A 16834-nucleotide genomic window follows, 5' to 3' on the forward strand; every position below is an offset into this window, starting at 1 on the left:
CAAAGCTTAACAGAAATGGCAGGAATGGGTCAATAAAAATACATGTGTACTGCATGCCAAAATATTCTGAATGCAGGTCTTGGTGTTTACGGCCAAGACAGCTCATGGACAACTGTCAGTCAGTTTTAGCATGTATTAAATTATAAACCACGTAGATGCCAATTTTAGAACTAGTGAGGTCATAACCTGCACTCACAGCTAAAAACTGTACAAATAAAAATGATACCTCAGTTTCTCCTGCTGAAGCTGTACAAAGAGTAGCAAAAGACAAAGTAGGAGTGTATTAAGAGCTAGAGACTCAGTGACCAGTTTGAGATAGTCCTTTCTGCCTTGGCAGTCTCCTGTGGTTTCCCCAGAGCAGCACTCACTTCCCTGGGACCTGGGCTTGAGTTAAAATCTATTTTGCAGTTGCTGCTTTGTCTGCATAAAGAAGTATGTGGAGCCATTTGACTGTTAATTAATTTTAGTGAACGAGACTGCACTCTCCTGAGAGCTGTATCCTACTGTAGGCAGAGTGGGATGCAGCGCCTTTCCGCACAGAGGGTCTCGGAGCTGCGTTACCCCAGCAGCAGAGCAGTGACCTGCTGCAATCTGCTCTACCCAGGGCAGAGCATCGCAGCCTCTCAGGCATGAGGAACGTGGCAGCTGGCTGCTTGGGAGGCTCTCAGGAAGCAAAATGCCATTATCAAGATTGAAGTGGAGCTGAGCAGCTCCTGCAGCCTCCCAGAAGGCATCCCGGGCTTCTAGTAAGTCCCAGAGGATTCTGGCTCAGAGGCTCTGGAGGTCTCCCTGAGGAGGGTACTCAGACTCACTTCACTTGGTGTGCTCATCCCTACAGAGAAGGTATGGAGGTGCTGAGGCATGCCTAGGGAAAGGATGGAAACAAGACTGAGAAGGGATCCTAATTCCCAACTGTGGGATCTGCTCCAGGGGGCACATCTTGGCAGATGGTTTTCTCAGTGGGCTAGATGGGAATGATCTGACACAGGCAACCAGAGAGATAGGATTGCTCTGGGAATGGGTAAGGAGAGGTGGGGGGGTGGAAAGTGGGAAATGGAGCAAAGGAAAGGGGATGAGAAATTAAAATAGGTTGGAAAAGAGGGGCAGGAGGGGTCTGACTTGAACAGAAAATAGGTGCGAAGGAGAGGGGATTGTCCCCAGTGTGAACTAACAAGGAAGGTGGAATTTTGTGATGATGCTGACTAATGCCCCCCAATTTCCATTTTGCATCCCAGACTTGTGACCTCCCTCCACTGTGTCCAGAGTCAAGACCAGTGACAAAGCAGCACAAAGGTACCTGTGCCTGAGCAAGAAAGCAGAAGGGCAAGTAGGAATTGTGAGGAAAACCCATCAACCAGTATGGGGAGAGAGACACACATCACTGTTCCCTCCCTAGATTACATGCTGGCACCCAGATCTCACAGCCTGTTCCACACACACTTCCCTTCACCTCCCTGGGTGCCACCAACATCAATCTCCTTTCCTAACTGCCTTTCATCCAGTGGTTCCCCCGATCACTGATGTCCCCAAAGCCACAGTGACCTTCGATACAACTTTAGCCTTCACTGCTGAGAAGCCCCATGTGCCATCTGTGAGCGTAGCTAGCCAACACCAATAGTTTTGCTGGCACCTGAAAGAGACAAAGTATGGACCACCCACATGGTATGGGGTGGGGCTGTGCCTTCATTACAGACAGGGACAAGTCATTTCTGAATTGGTGCTTGGTGGGTATAGATTGTAAGAAAGACACAGATTTCATCTGCCTTTTTGCTTGTCTAGAATAAACCTTTGACGTGTGCAAAAGCTGTTTTATTGCTGGCCTGGTACAAAAATCCTGAACCAGTTTCAAGGGCCAAAAAGGTGATTACAGTCTTTAAAGCAGAATTAATTCTCAAACCGTTCCCAAAATATGCCTGACAAACTAACCCAAGCCAGACAATTTGGCTGTGCTCATGGTAAAAGGAAACCTCTGTGCAGAGGAAACAGCTCTGCTTCACTTTTCCAGAAAAGTACTTGCATCTGAAAGAAATAATTTATTGGGAAATATGTACAGTACAGTAAAATAGCAAAATGAGACATTCAATAAGACTTTTATATAAAACTGTGCCCTTTGCCTCCGGATAATGAATAAAAATGATATAACGAAGCAATGAGCATTCAATGTTTTATATTTAAAATACATTTGTGTGGAAAACAATGTGGCATAGAAAAAGGTGTGAAGGGTTCTCCAAGATAATGCCAGAAGCTGCCAAATGTTAGCAGCTTTGTCGTATAAGTTTCAAGGTGTAGGTTTTTAATTCTCTCATAGGAATCACAGAAGCAGTAGTGAAAACTGTCATTAAAATTCATGGCAAGGAAGGTAAACTTACATTAAAACCTACCCCATTCTTCTCTGAATTCTTAGTACTGACTAGGAAGAAGTGTCTGCTTCTCTGACAAAACCTTACCTACACAATCTGATTTAGTCTCTAGGCTCTGTTAAACCAAAGTTTTCATACATCACATCTTTCAATCCAGAGTACAAAGGAAAAAAAAAAACAACTTCAAAATTGCAGCCTGGATTTTCAAACCAGCAAGCTATGATGTTAAGAGGTTTCATTTGCCATATTTTTTTTCTAGGAATGAAAAGAGAAGAAAAAATAGAACAAATATGAAGAAATTAGTTTATAAGTAAATAAAAATAAATAAGCCACCCCTTCCTTCCTCTTAGGTATATATATATATATATATATATTTAGATATTGCTGCTTTTGATCTAAAAGCAAGTTTACTTTAACAGCTTATTTCTAGCCTCTCCCTGAAGGAGTCAGTATTTACAGCAATGTATGTATGTGAGGAAAGCAGTATAAATGGTGAGCACCTGATTCATGAGTGGATGTGCAGAGCCACTGAGCCCTGCAAGCAAAACAAGGAGGAAGCTCTTAGAGCAGCGTTTCCACATTCTGCATGTCACTCCAGTGCCTGCATCCCTGTAAGTGACGATCTGCAGAGGTGGGCTGAGCTTGCAGGCCAGCCCCTGCCCCAGCTGTGCAAAGGACTGGCAAGGCTGCTGCAGTGGGTGAGGGCTCCTGGTGCTCACTGGGGCCATGCTGCAGCAGCGCTCACAGCCCAGCCAGGACAGGGAGGGTGTGTGGTACCTCCAGGGAGATTGAAACCAGAGTATAAATTAGAGAAGTCATGGGGCTGCTCTTAAAACTGAAGCTTCCTGACAATCTGTAGGTTAATTCAGCAAGCAGAGGAAATCAAAGGTATTCTAACCATGCTCAGTTTCCAGCTCTGTATTCACATTTTGCCAAATTAATCACAACTAATTCAGTTAGTGGAGTGTTAGGTTCAAGAAGTGTGTTTCTTTATCTCTTCACAACCTCCTCACCATGGAGAATGTCTTTCTTTCCCTCCTTCTTTGTTCCTCTCTCCCCTCCATTGAAAATAAGCCCTCCAAGCCAGTCATTTTTCTTTATATATATCAAGAAGACAGTAAGGCCTCAGTCCAACGTGCATTTAATGCAGTCATGCCATCAGGCTCCCCCTCCTGTCCCATCCCTCCCTCCTAGCACTAGGTCCCACCCCATCCCCATGTCCTTTCTTCTTTCCCAATTCTAGGAATTTTCATTGCTGTGAAAGGACAATGGAAACTGAGCTGCTATTGAAAAAAAGACTGATCTGTTTTTTCTTTGCTGGGCTGTTCTTGGCATGGATCATTTCCCAGCTCAGTTCCTCAGATTGCTTTGATGGCACAACAGAGTGGATTGAGCAGTGAGGGGAACCAGGCTGGGGGTGAAGATGGGGGTGAAGATTGGAGAGTGCTTAGACTGCTGTTGCTACAGAAAAAAGAAAAGAAAAGAAAAGAAAAGAAAAGAAAAGAAAAGAAAAGAAAAGAAAAGAAAAGAAAAGAAAAGAAAAGAAAAGAAAAGAAAAGAAATGAGAAAACAAAAGGAGAGAACAGCAAAGAAAAGAAGAGAAAAGAAAAGAAAAGAAAAGAAAAGAGAAAAGAAAAGAAAAGAAAAGAAAAGAAAAGAAAAGAAAAGAAAAGAAAAGAAAAGAAAAGAAAAGAAAAGATGCTAAATCACAGCCAAAGCACAGTGTATTAGGGGCTTGGATTTGGAAAGTCAAGCACCATCTTCTGCAGCAGTTACATTCCTCTGCATGTTTACATCTGGCCAGATTTCCTGAGAGCAGAGACAGCATTCACCAAGTTTGATTTCTTTAGGCTCTCTCCTGTGGATTCTTTTCTGTGTTTAGCATTAGGAAAAGATGGGAAATCTTGAGGCTTCATGTAGGTTGTGGGTTTTCCCCCTTCTGGGATTACTTACACACGGAGGCAACAGGGAGCCCTAGGACTCCTTTCAGGTTGGAGGTAACACACACATCGTTCACCTCCATGGTTTGGGATAGGGGTTCCCAGGAAGCAGTGCAGTCATGGGCTCAGGTACACAGGGCACACTGAGGTTTCCACGTACCTGGGCTTCCTCAGCTCAGGACAGCGGCTCCCAAGGGTTTCTGTGAGAGGGGGACAGGGGTCAGCAAGGGTGCAACCAACAGGTCCCAAAGTATGGTCAGGGTGCTCACAGCCACAACTCTATCACCATGGCTTTTCTGTAGGACTTTATAGTCCTGCTGGCAGGGGCCTGCTCAGCGATGCCAGCAAATTATTCAAGTCACCCTGTAACATGGTTTGTATCAGTCATGGGTTTGGCCAGCAGCAGTGACATTTGGCTAATGCTCCTGGACCTCGGAGATGAGAGAGGAGCCTGTCTGCCAGCTGAGTTTCAGGTTCTCCCTGGCCCTGCAAACTCTGGGAGAACAATAGAAACCCTTGGCCCACACGGGTAGTTGTTTGGGGCAGTGTTTCAAGGAGTGTAGCTTTTGTTTTGGTTGTTTGGTTACATGTCTCCTCTTGGATGTTTATGCTGAACAAAAGGCACTTGTTCTCTCACCGACTTCAATGAAGTTGAGTCCAGCTGGATTTGTGCTTTTGGTATAGAGTGCCAACAATACCCCCCATCAGCAGCCCCATTCGGAGAGAGCCTGGGGACAACACTGGCCTGGGCACACCCTGCTGTCAGTGTGCTCTCAGGACAGGAATGAAAACACAATTTGCAAACAGCATCACTGGAGTGGGTCTGGGTACTGAGCCCAGAGGGCAGCTCTTGGGGCTCTCTGCATTGGGGAATGCTTTGATGCTTTGTATGCCCAGGATGTTCAGGTTTATCCTCTAGCTGCCAAGTAACCTGCTTGTCTGCTTTAATTTGCTAAGCCTTTTTATTTTTAAGGAATCCTTTATTTATTTAAAAACCACACATTTCCAATTAGTTCACTCTGCTTCTTTCTTGCCCTTCTCCCACACTTCCTATAGCAAGAGCCTCAGCTCACAAGCCACACCACCAGTCAGGGTGCAAATATAAAATAGGCCCAACAGCTGCCAAGCACAGACAGGCACACTGAGTGGGTGCCTGAGCAAGGCAGGCAGGCTCCAGAGACAGTGATTCAGCGGCAGGCGGACAAACATGCAGACTCCTGCCAGGTCTGTGTGCAGGAGAGGGCACTGGGGTCCCAGGCCCTGTGGAGCTGCCCTGGCACTTTGTGTCAGCACTGGCAGATTATTAAGCGGGGCATGGGCTCAGTTTACTTTTACCCCTGCTGTCAGCCTTCATAAGCCAAGATGTTTTAAGTTGTCCTTATCCTCAAATTAACAAATTCTGCTCTGTAAGAGTGTAAACACAGGAAAATAACTTGACTAAAATAAACACCAAAAAATTCAGGCTGGTGCTGTGCAGTCAGGACATTTCTTTTCCTGACAGGATATGGGATCAGAGTTTAAAAATATGCATTATGAAACATGTGTTGAGGGGCAAGGGGGTCAGTAGACCAATCAAGCACATTGTTGGCTGAGCAGGAGAGCCCGTGAGAGGAGGCAGCAGCAGGTCCCGGCAGTGTCCTGCCGCGGCCGCAGGTGGGCGAGGAGGCCGCGCAGGGCCGGCCGAGGCACGGCTGGGCCTGGCTCCGCACCCACCCGTCACCCACAGCCAGTCTGTGTGCAGTCTTTAAGCGTAAACCCACAGCCAGGGGTGTGGGGACGGGGTGATGGCCACATTTGCTGGGCGATGGCCCCAGGCAGAGCTGCTGCCCCCAGGCACGGTGCCAGCCGGGCTCTCAGGCAGCCCTGGCAGGAGGTGCGATGGCCGTGAGCAAACAAACAGCTCCTGACCGCTTCCCTCACACTCCGGGACCCCGGGACATGGCAGGATGGACTGGCATGTTATGCCCCATGGTCACTGTGGGCTGGCAAGGACGGCCTCCAGTCTCCTCAGCCAGCTTCCACACCTCTCCCCTTACTCAAGGGTCCCAGTGACACAGCATCTGCTCCAAATGCAAACCTCCTCTTGGGATGTAGCTGATTCTCCCCCTGACAGAGGTTGGCCATGGAGAGAGTAACCCTGGTATGGGTGCATTTTTACTTTTGTCGGCGGGGGTCCCCTCGGAGGTCCCCTCTCTGAGAGACACAGCACACACGGGACTGGCTGAGCCAGTGGCTGCCTGCCCCAACGCAGCCCCCCAGGCCACACCAGGAGAGAGGTGGGATCCAGGCAGCAGGCCTGCAGACAAAGCCAGGAAGCTGTTGCTGGTCAGGCATTTCAGGGGAGGGCATGATTTCCACAACAATAAACACATCTGATTATTTGATTAGAGGGAAGACGAGGTCCCCGGGAGGAGGTCCTCACACACAAAAGACAAATAACTTGTGCCCCTGCTGGCAGTGACAGGGCAGGAAGATGAGGGCAATGTCCTATTGAGGCTTTGATCAGCCAGGGTCAAGCATGCAAGCTAACACGGCTGAAGAGGTTCAGGCTGCAGTCCCAGTGCAGGACCGTGCCTGGCCCTCTCCCAGCACTCCACCTGTCCTTTCTGCAGTCTTTCACCCCTATCTAGGAAGCAATATGGGAGTCTCCCGAGACAGATCCTCCTTCCCAACGTCTCTTGGCTTCAGCAAGGCCGTGTCCACTCCAAGCTCCTCAGTGCCAGGCATCACAGCACATCCCTCTACTTCTGTCACTTACTCATCTGCATATCTGGGATGAGCCAGTGAAAGAGGCTTCTTGGTCTCATTACATGCCTTTGCCATGGTGCAAGTGGAGAGATGCTGAGATGCAGCAGTTGGGAGAGAGGAGAGTGTTGGAAGGGCAGAGAAGGTAATTTTCCAGTTCCATTTCTCCTGCACTTGGATAGTCTGGGCATAGTCATGGGCACTTGGGGATTTGCCTGTGTCCTGGAGGGTTGAGCTGTCCCCTTTCACCCTGCCATAAGAGACCCTGGGGACTCTGTATTTCAAGGGATGGTTCTTGATGGTGCCAGCAACCACAGATCCGGTGATTAACTGATGCTCCTGGATGGAGGCTGGATAAAGTGCTCAGTGTAGCTGTTTTACAGCCACTCTGTGCCTTCATGAGACAGGTGGCCCCAAAGCCTTAGTGCCCCAATAGTCTGACCCACAAGAGTCCCTTTTGCAGAAGAGCCCCAGAAGTGCCCAGGAAGGCACCATGTATGTATAGAAAAGGGCTTGAAGATGTGAGCTGTACGTTTACTCTCCCTTGGACAGTATGTATAAAAGTAACTTGTATTTGGTCTACAGAATTGTAGCACTTGGAAGTGAGAGCAAGAAAGAGATGATCTGGCACTTGGAGACCAGAGTTCTCCAAGATCTTTACAAACACAACAAACTCTTTCAAGTGGGAGAGACCCTTGCTCTCCTGGTTGGGGGGAGCACTGGCTGAACATAAAAAATCTCTGGTACTCAAAAACCAGGGAAAGCAAAGGAAAAAAAAGAAACTGTTGGTTCAAATACAGGTTTCTACACAGAGCTGTATTGCATAGATGCAGTATATAGATCAATGTGTGGGCAAGCTCTGAGATTCTGGTCCCAGGTTACATCTAAGAGTTTATTTAATATAAAAAATATCTGCTTATCCCTTCAATGTATGTATGCTCTGTGAGGATTTCTGTGCAGACATAGATGGAATTGGCTGGAGCACTGGAAGTTTGTGCTGTGCATGCTTCATAGCCTCTCTCAATCCCCAAGCACTTTTCAAGCTGTCTGAGTGGCCAAGGCCACAAGGAAATGCTTGCCAGTCTGTTTGTCATCTCACACCCTCAGTAAATCATCCCAATATCATCTGGCGCAGAGCTCTTAGAAATCTGGACAGCCTTGACAGAAAGTGTGGGTAATGGGCTGGGAAATCCAGCGGAAGGGTTTTGGGGAACATGAGACCACAAGATACGAGTCTTCCCTGATCTGCCACAAGACCTTAGGTCTCTGCCCAAGAGTGCAGCTAGAAAGCAGCCCCTTAAATGGATGCCACATCAGAGATATTGACTTACCAGTGGCCTGGGTAAAATTATCCATGAAACTTCAACCTGGGATATGAGTATCACTAAGAGACAAACAATCCCATCTGCAGCCTGCCCCTTCGAGATGTCTTCTCTGTTTATAGAAAAGAAGGGGGTGGTGAGCGTCTGTTAAAATGTATAACTTCCTGGCATCATCTTTGAGGAGTCATGTCTTTTAGTGGGACTCGTCAATCAAAACTGTCTCATGGCACAGCGGTCAGTGCTCCTCTCAGTGGCAGTGGCAAAGGAACAGGGATGCTAAAAATAACCTTTCTGTCCCAAAATATTTTGACTTATTTGAGGGTGTATATGTAAAGGGAACACTAATACTTCTCGTGGCTGGTGCCCTGCAACCAGCACACCCCTGGGGAAGCAGAGATCTCTGGAAACCTGCAGGGAGAGTAGAGGAGGAAAACCCTGACCTCAGGAAACAAAGAAAATTTTGCAAAGCAAAAAGAGATTCTTGTGTAACCTCCCATAACTACCAGCTCTGAAGCGATTGCCAGAAGAATCACTAGGTTAGGCTTAAGCTAATGAAAAAAACAGGGAAGAAAGTTGTCCTTTCCAACCTGCACCCACATTTTCATTTACCTTGGGCAAAAATAAAACATGCCTAGATATGAATTCTGCACCAGACGTAGTACTTTACACCAACTCACAGAGGGTAAATGACTTCTTGTGGTATATAGCAGTGGGAATTCAGGCATGTAATGTAATAACAAGAAAGGATTTTTAGATTTGTCTCAGAAACCCTGCTAGCTCAGACATTATAAAAAAGAATGCCAAACTTTCATACCTCTGTGAACACAAGAGTAAAACTTTCTTTGAAAGAGTGAAATATGTCTCCAGTTTGAGGAGAGGTGTCTATTTTGAAAAATTGCTGCAGAAAATATGGGCAGACAGCACCTCACATCTGAACAGCACATTAATGTTCCACAGTTCTTTACTCGTGTAATTAAATGCCACAGAGCAACTGCTTAACCAACTACTTTGCTTAGTAAACATTTCTCTAGTCATTTGCATGGGATGTGACAGCACCAGATCCAAGCCTTGATCAGGGTTTCCAAGCAAAATCACAAAGCAAATGGTAAGGAAAAGTCTTCTTGTGCTGCCTCTTGGGGTGAAGCAGCAACACAACACAGCAGACCAGGATGGGACATGAAAAATACAGAATGCACTTAAAGCTGACAGCCATAGTGTAATGTGACCCCAGTCACATTGGTATTTGATTAGCAAACACAATTGGGAAACAGCCCTGCTCTTAGGAGAAAGAAATCTTTCATATCCTCTCCAATCAAGCCCTCAGTTTTGTTTTATCGGGGAGATGGCATCTGAATGCTTCAGCAGAACAGCCTGTTCTACAAGGGCACATTACCCCTCATGTGTCCCCGTGGACAGGACTTCCCCCAGAGGGGCTGGATGAAGAAGAAGCAGCCTGCAGCAATCCCAAGGAGGTCTGTGCCAGACTCCGGTGGCTTGGGAGCCTCCCAAGTGCCCACTGTGTGCAGGGCTATCACACTGCAGAGAGGGAGAGCTTGTGAATTTGTGCTAGGCTTTTTAGTTTGGCTATTGGGAGGTGACTGGCAGATGAGGGGGACACAAAATGTGTGTGCTGCTTCAGGGTCACTACCCCAAGCCACTGGTGTTGAGCTCCATCTCTCTCTGTGGGGTCTAACAGAAGGACAGCCAACAAGTCCTCTTCTCCTCCACCTCCTCTTCCCAAAGCTGCAGATGGCGGGTTCATCCCAGACACAAGCCCAGACACTTGCTAACCTCTCCAGGGAGGAGCTCAGCATAACCAACCATCATGAAAGAATCTTTTTAGGGGACAAAATTAGAGGCTCCAGCTTTCCTCTTCCCCCTCCTCACCCGCCTTCCCCCCCTGCTGCTGCACCACACGTCTGTGATATTTTATTTCAATCAGCTTTGTTTTGCTCCTGAAATCTGCCTCTCTGCCTCTGTCCAGACATTTAATTTCCCTTGAAAATAAGGTAAATAAGTAAATAACTGTAGTCAAAACCCTGCGTGAGTACCAAAGCCTGGAGTGCTAGGAAGCAACTAGTGTGTCTAATTTTCCAGTGAAAGTCCAGGTGCGATCTCGGCAGCACGGCTACTGTCTGCCTTTCAAGCAGATGTCTTCATCCAAAGCCCCCGCCACCACCCCACTCCCTTTGTGCATCCTCACAGGGAGGACGGGAGTGGGAGACAATATAAATTAATATCCATTGGAATGACAGCAGCTGGTGCCTTGCATAGCTGCAAACACGTGTCTTAGAAGTAGAGTGATTAGTCGTAAAACTGTAGAGCTGAATGTTTATGCTTGATCAATTACAGGAAAACAATAGATAGTGGTTTTTTCCAAGAGGGAGGAGTGAGGGGAGGGAGGCTTCAGCCACGAGATTATTTTCTTCTTTTTTTTTTGTAATGATAGCTTCAAACAATATGTGGTCTAGTTACCAAAGAAGCTGGCAAACAGCAGCTTTTGAGAAACACACTGGTTGCAGACAGCACTCTGCAGTCTAAACCTCACACAGATCTTTTTTCTCCAAACTTCTTAACATTTATGAGGGATGTATGCAGCTGCCCAAAGCAAGGAGCGCATGGGAATGAATTAGGCAAAGTTTTCTAGTGCACATTATGTGCACTGCATTATGTGTAGAGGCCTTCAGCTGGAAGAAGTCATTTTTGTTTGTTTCTATACTTAGAACCTCTCCTACTGCCCCAGTTAAGCAGAAGTGCTCCTGTCAGAGCAGTGTCGTGTTAGTGGCTGCAGTATGGCACAGGAGTGTGCCTTCAGCTCCAGCTCCAATTCCTTAGCAGCACTAATTGCAAACATAGTCTGTGTCACTCCCCACATCTAAAAAAAAAAAAGAAAAAGAAAAAGAAAAAAAAGAAATTGAGTTACATTTTGCAATAATTCTAATGGAAATGCTAATGGGATGAAGAGCAATATGAGGCCAGTGGATGACCCAGCAATTTCATCTGTGCTGGCAACGGATGACCATCTAAACCATGTTCGGGTAATTCTTCCTCTCATTAGCAGCACAATAACTCATACACACAAATCCATAGGCATTTACTATAATTTTTTAACATGGCTGGAAATAGAAGTAAGCACATGCAGTATGCAAGCGTTACAGCATGTGTTGGCTGTAAATCTGTCTGGAAGTGGCCTGATTCTGTTCCTGGTTAAAGCAGTGGGAATTTTGCCATTGACTTCAATAGAAGCAGGATGGGATTTTTTTGGACTTATTTTAAAGTGGGGCTTTGTTTCTTTGGAACAAAGTTTTCAGATTCACAGCTACATTTCACTACTTGGCTTGAACTCACATCAATTCACCTTTCATGTGTTCAACAGATGGGGCTTCTTTGCTGCTCACCTTCTGTTTGGCATCAGCACTGTAACCAGTCTCCACTGGGTGACAGCAACCTGTGGTTGTACTGTGGGGCTGAGCAGAGGGAAGGAGGGATCTCATACGGACAGTGTCAGAGCACTTGGAAGAGAAAACCACTGCTTTCATGTTTTCAGCAGGTGAAAGGTCAAAATATTTCTTAGAGCACCTAAGATTGAGGCAGCTGGTGGTAAGGAGAATGGGGCCCTCTGCTCTGCCTGGAATGGGTCTAGTATTTCTGTGTTGTGTCATGTAAAATGGGGGTAATTGCACTATGGTTTTCCCAATCTATCTGTAGCCTTAGGGATAGCACTGTGATGCAAGTACTAGGATATACCTATATACATTTAGTTAAGTGTGCAAGGAAGAGCCTGAGCTCAACCTTTGTTATGCATCCATGAATCCAGCCACATGCTAAGCACCTCTAGGAAAGCGGCATTCATTTGTCCAACTGCTCACACAGCTAGTTGCTTCACTGATACTCATTTCTGGTGGCCACAGGATGAGTAGTCCAGCTCTTCTCATCAAAGACTACAGTTTCATGCTGCTCTTTTCTAGCATTGTCCCTGCTCTCACCTGGCTTCCTTGCTGAGCACTTTTGGCTCCCCCTTCCCAGCTCTGCTTCTGCTCTGCTCCCTACAAAGAGCCTTGGGCTCCTCTGCCAATTGTCTCCTCAATTTCCAGGGAGACGCCTCTTCTCCTTCACACTTTGCTATCAGTGTGATATCTAGGCCCCTTCTCTCATTACTGACCCAGAACATCCTCTCTCAACGTTTGTTGCTTTACAGCTCATCCTTCCAACCCTCCACATCTGAAATTCCCATCACAACAAAAAAGTCAGGAATTAGACAATTAATATGTATTATTTCAATAGGAGCCTTAAAAACAAAAAGCTTTTGCAACAACTTCCCTGGCAGAACCACAGAGACTATAGTAAGACAAAAAAACCTAAGAAACAGCAGCTGTAAAATATATTTAAAAACCTTTATTCTTTCCTATCACAATGTGGCAAAAGAGACTAAATACAGCTTTCCATTTGTTTAACTAAAAGCTGCCATTCCTCAGTCTCTTTGATGATAATGATACCCACAGTTAAAATCAAACTGCAGCACACACACGGAAAACTTTGAGCTCTGTACCAACTTTGCACAATGTATTATTAATAGCAAGATTTGTGAACCCAAATGCTCTCAGGTGCTGAGAGCAAGGGGAAGGCTGACTGTGCTGGGCTCATGGTTGATGCTGATAAATGCAGCACACTGAGGAGGAAAAAGGAAAACCTGCACCTGAGGATTGTTTGTATTACAGTAACCACTGAATCCACTGTGCTGTGCACAGGGAGAAACCAGCCAGGAGTGCAACATCAAGCAAAGAAGTCAGACAAGGGGTGGGAGGGAAAATGTATCAGCTGCCCCATTTTGCTGACATGGAAAGGAAACAAAGTATGGTAAAGGTCTGGTACTACTGTAACCACAGGATTACACTGGGGCAGTAGGTCTTGGGTCACTTGTCTGGCTCAGAATGACCAAAAGACCCAACTCATTCTCCATATCTGAAGCTGCATGGCCGCAGGACCACCCCTCATTTCAGAGTGCCTGGTAATAGTTATTCTAGTGCACTTTTTTACTTCAGCAGATTCTTGCTGCTAAGCCCTAGGTTTGGGCTTCTGAGAAGCACAGCCTGAATTCGCAGAGGAGCCACTATGCTCCTAATGTCCTGTGGAGACAGCTGAGCACAAGAGTGTTTTCACTGCCCTGCTGTAGAAGCAGGCCAGAAAATTTTCTGCTTCCTGACTGTTGTTCTGCAGTCCCAATTCCCTGGAGGACCATCTGGTGAAGTTATTTGAGGCATGGGCTTCATGGCCACCCTATTTATTGACTGTGAAGTAGCCGTAGCACCATTGATTTCCAGAAGTAACACTGAAAAATCAATAGGGTCTGTGTGCAGGATCCTGAGGAGAGAGGGGTGACCCCTCTTGGGAAAAAAGATCTACTCTGCAATGATAAGGAAGCAACCCCATCCCCAGAAGGAAAGGGTGATGACTGTGATTCCAAACATTCACAGAAATGGAAGGGAAGCAGGGTAGGGCTCCTTCAAGATTATGGATTCCTTGTCTAGGAAGTGGCATAAATGAGGGATCTGACTTGAGATGTGCACTTATATCAAAGGGAGGATTATGAAGACGATTTTCAGCCTGATACATCCAGCAGAGCTGTCTCCAGCAAGATCATAGTGCCACTAAGAACTTTTGAGGAAGGGAAGAATGTACATAAATTCTGTGCCAAACATGCTTTGAAATGTTCTCAAAACACAGGAGTGTTTGGCTGTGGTGAAAACACAGCTGAGCATGGCTTACAGCTATCAGCTGGGATCCTCTAGATCTGTTCTGATCTGTCTTTTATTAGCAGATTATGCACAGCTTTTTCTGTTACAAGATTGCTTTTTGAGGTCACTGACGTATGCTAGGTGAAGTCAAGTGAAAAGCAATGGTTCCCTTAGGAATCGCTGACTTTCTGGGACATCCTCACCTAAGTGTTCTGTGTTTAAAACCATCTCTAAACAACAATTCAGCAGCATCAGAAGTTCCTACTTCTGATATTGCACAGGCATAGTCAAATGGCAATCTCTCCCTCAACAGTTTACAGCTTAACTAAATGCTAAGTAATCCACAGGCTTGTCATCCATGTTGTATCTGGCTCTTGGTTTTTGTCTGCTTTGTCTCTTCAGACTGTAAACTGTTTGAGGCAAGAACTGTCTCTGAGTCTGTGTTTGGATAGAAGAGAGGTCCTGGTCCTTGCACAGCCAGGTACCATAATAAATATAAGGCACAATAATTTATTTTAAAATGAACATCAAAGAAAATGAAAGATGAAAAGGGAAAGAAAACCTTTCACAGCTCGAGGTTTTCCCCCATGACAGTGCTCCAGAAGAATGTGCTATCTGCTGGAGGGAGCTAACTGCTAACCCCAGCTGCTGGGAGGGCTGTGTGACGTACCACCACGGAAGTCACGCCGGAATGTGCCTGGGATGGGGAGGGAGGGAGGGGGAAGGAGGGTGAGGTCAAAAGCTAAACCATGATAAGAAAAAGAGAAATCCCTTTAAAATACACACATGTGTTTTCTTGCCAGAATCTATCAAGCCAACAGCCAAAGCATGGGTAATGGCATTTTGTTTATAAGAAAAAAGAAATAGCTTCTGTCCTAAGAATTTTTTTGGCCAAGTTTCAGGCAAACGGGGGTCTAAGTGACTTGCTGACTTAAGAATTTCTGTATTTTTAAGGAGGTGTTTCAGTAAGACTGGTGGTGTGGCCCTTTCTAACACTGAGCACACAGCCCTGTAAGTGCTTACTACAGACCGTGGCACACCATGGAAGCCAGCCTGGCGAAGGCAGCGGCAGCACTTACAGTTAAAGACATCATGCTGGCTTTGCAGGGCTCAGCCACTTGGGTCACATCCAGCCATCAGTGAAGTTGATGGATACATCAGCTTCAGCAGATTTTAAATGAGGCCCTTGGTTTGTGACTCTAACTGGGTGGAGGTCCCCAACTGTGTCCTTCTAATGCTGTCTGTGGAAAATTTGCTGTTGACCCTAGCTGGAGTGTAGTCCAACTGGAGCTTCTCCAGAATGAAACTGCCCATGTGCAAATGTGGCCATTTTGGGTGCTTTTAGCAGGTGAACATATCCTGTGATGTGAGGTTTAGATCACCTCACATCAGAAGATTTTGATTTTTCAAGAGTCTTAACTGATCCCAACAGTTACAGTGGGGTAAGATACTCAAGCCCCAGCCAAAGCTCACAGTAGCAAAGCCCACAGAATTTCCAGGATGTGTTGGAGGAACAGATGGCCTTTACAGGTCCATGGTCTCCTCTTTGCAAGTGAGGAGAAGCTGTGGGAAATCACCACCTTCCTCACAAGCTGGGGAGCAGTGGGTGTGTGGAGAAGGAACATGCCAAAGCGGAGAGGAACCAAGCAGGTTATTTGTGGAGATGGGGTCAGGAGGGACAGCAGGCTTGGGGTTTTGCTGCAGTGGCTTCTGATGCCCTTAGCAAGGGGACATGCCTGCTGCTGCACTACAGCAATTCAGGATCTGGCCTTCCAGCCTGGGTCACTGTGTGCCTCCTTCCCCTCCTCCATTTTCTCCTCCAGGTCCATTCACTGTGCCAAACAACAGCATGCAATCATCATGTGGGGGTTATTTCTGCCTAATATACCCACCCAGTGGGATTTCAGTGAACATTAAAGTGGTAGATGGAGCCTTTAATGAAGTTAACCTGCTGAAACCAGGAGAGCATTTGGTTGAAGTACACCTGAAAGCCCTGGATTACACAACAGCTGCTTCAAAAGAACCCATTGCCTCCTTTCATACCACTGCTGTATTGAGAAAGAATACAGCACCCTTATATTCTGCCTAATTTAGTCAGCTTGCTGAGGTCTGAAAGCTTTCTTTATTAACTGTGAAGATGCACATTCTTTCCTCCCCCGTGTCAGTACCACTGCCCCCCGCACAGTCTGCTGCACGGAGCAGGTCCCCAGCAGCACCTCTGCACCCCTCCAGCAGCTCAGCACCTCCCAAACCGGCAGGAATCGCCCTCCCTCTCTCGCTAATCCCAGAACGGATTTTAACTCCTAGTCTTCTTCCTCCCTGTTTCCTGCCGTTTATGCCTTTCGCCCCCATCCCCTAGTTCTGTATCTTTCACCACCTCCCTTCTCCACCCTTCTTTTACCTCTACTTTTTTCCCTCCTCATTTCTCCCTTCCAGGCTGCCTCAGCACTCCCCTCATTTCCCCTGCAGCACTCAGTGCTGCTCCCATACTCTCTCTCCCCAGAGCCAGCTGCCAGCTCCTGGCACCGCAGCAGGGCAGTGCTGGCCCAGGACCGTGGGGCTGCCCGAGCTCCAGGACACACCACAGACAGGCAGTGGGAGCGCTGCACGCCAGCAATGCTCCCCCTGTATCAAACATCTGTGTGCAGGACAGACAGGGGGAGAAAGCAGCTCCCTGCCGCCAGGAAGATAGACTGGCAGCTGGAAAAATGGGGAGACATGTTACAGTGAAG

This window comes from Pseudopodoces humilis, chromosome 8 (assembly GCF_049639895.1).
Source record: "Pseudopodoces humilis isolate 2021_Gansu_Grassland_sample_001 chromosome 8, ASM4963989v1, whole genome shotgun sequence".
In the NCBI taxonomy this organism is placed as follows: domain Eukaryota; kingdom Metazoa; phylum Chordata; class Aves; order Passeriformes; family Paridae; genus Pseudopodoces; species Pseudopodoces humilis.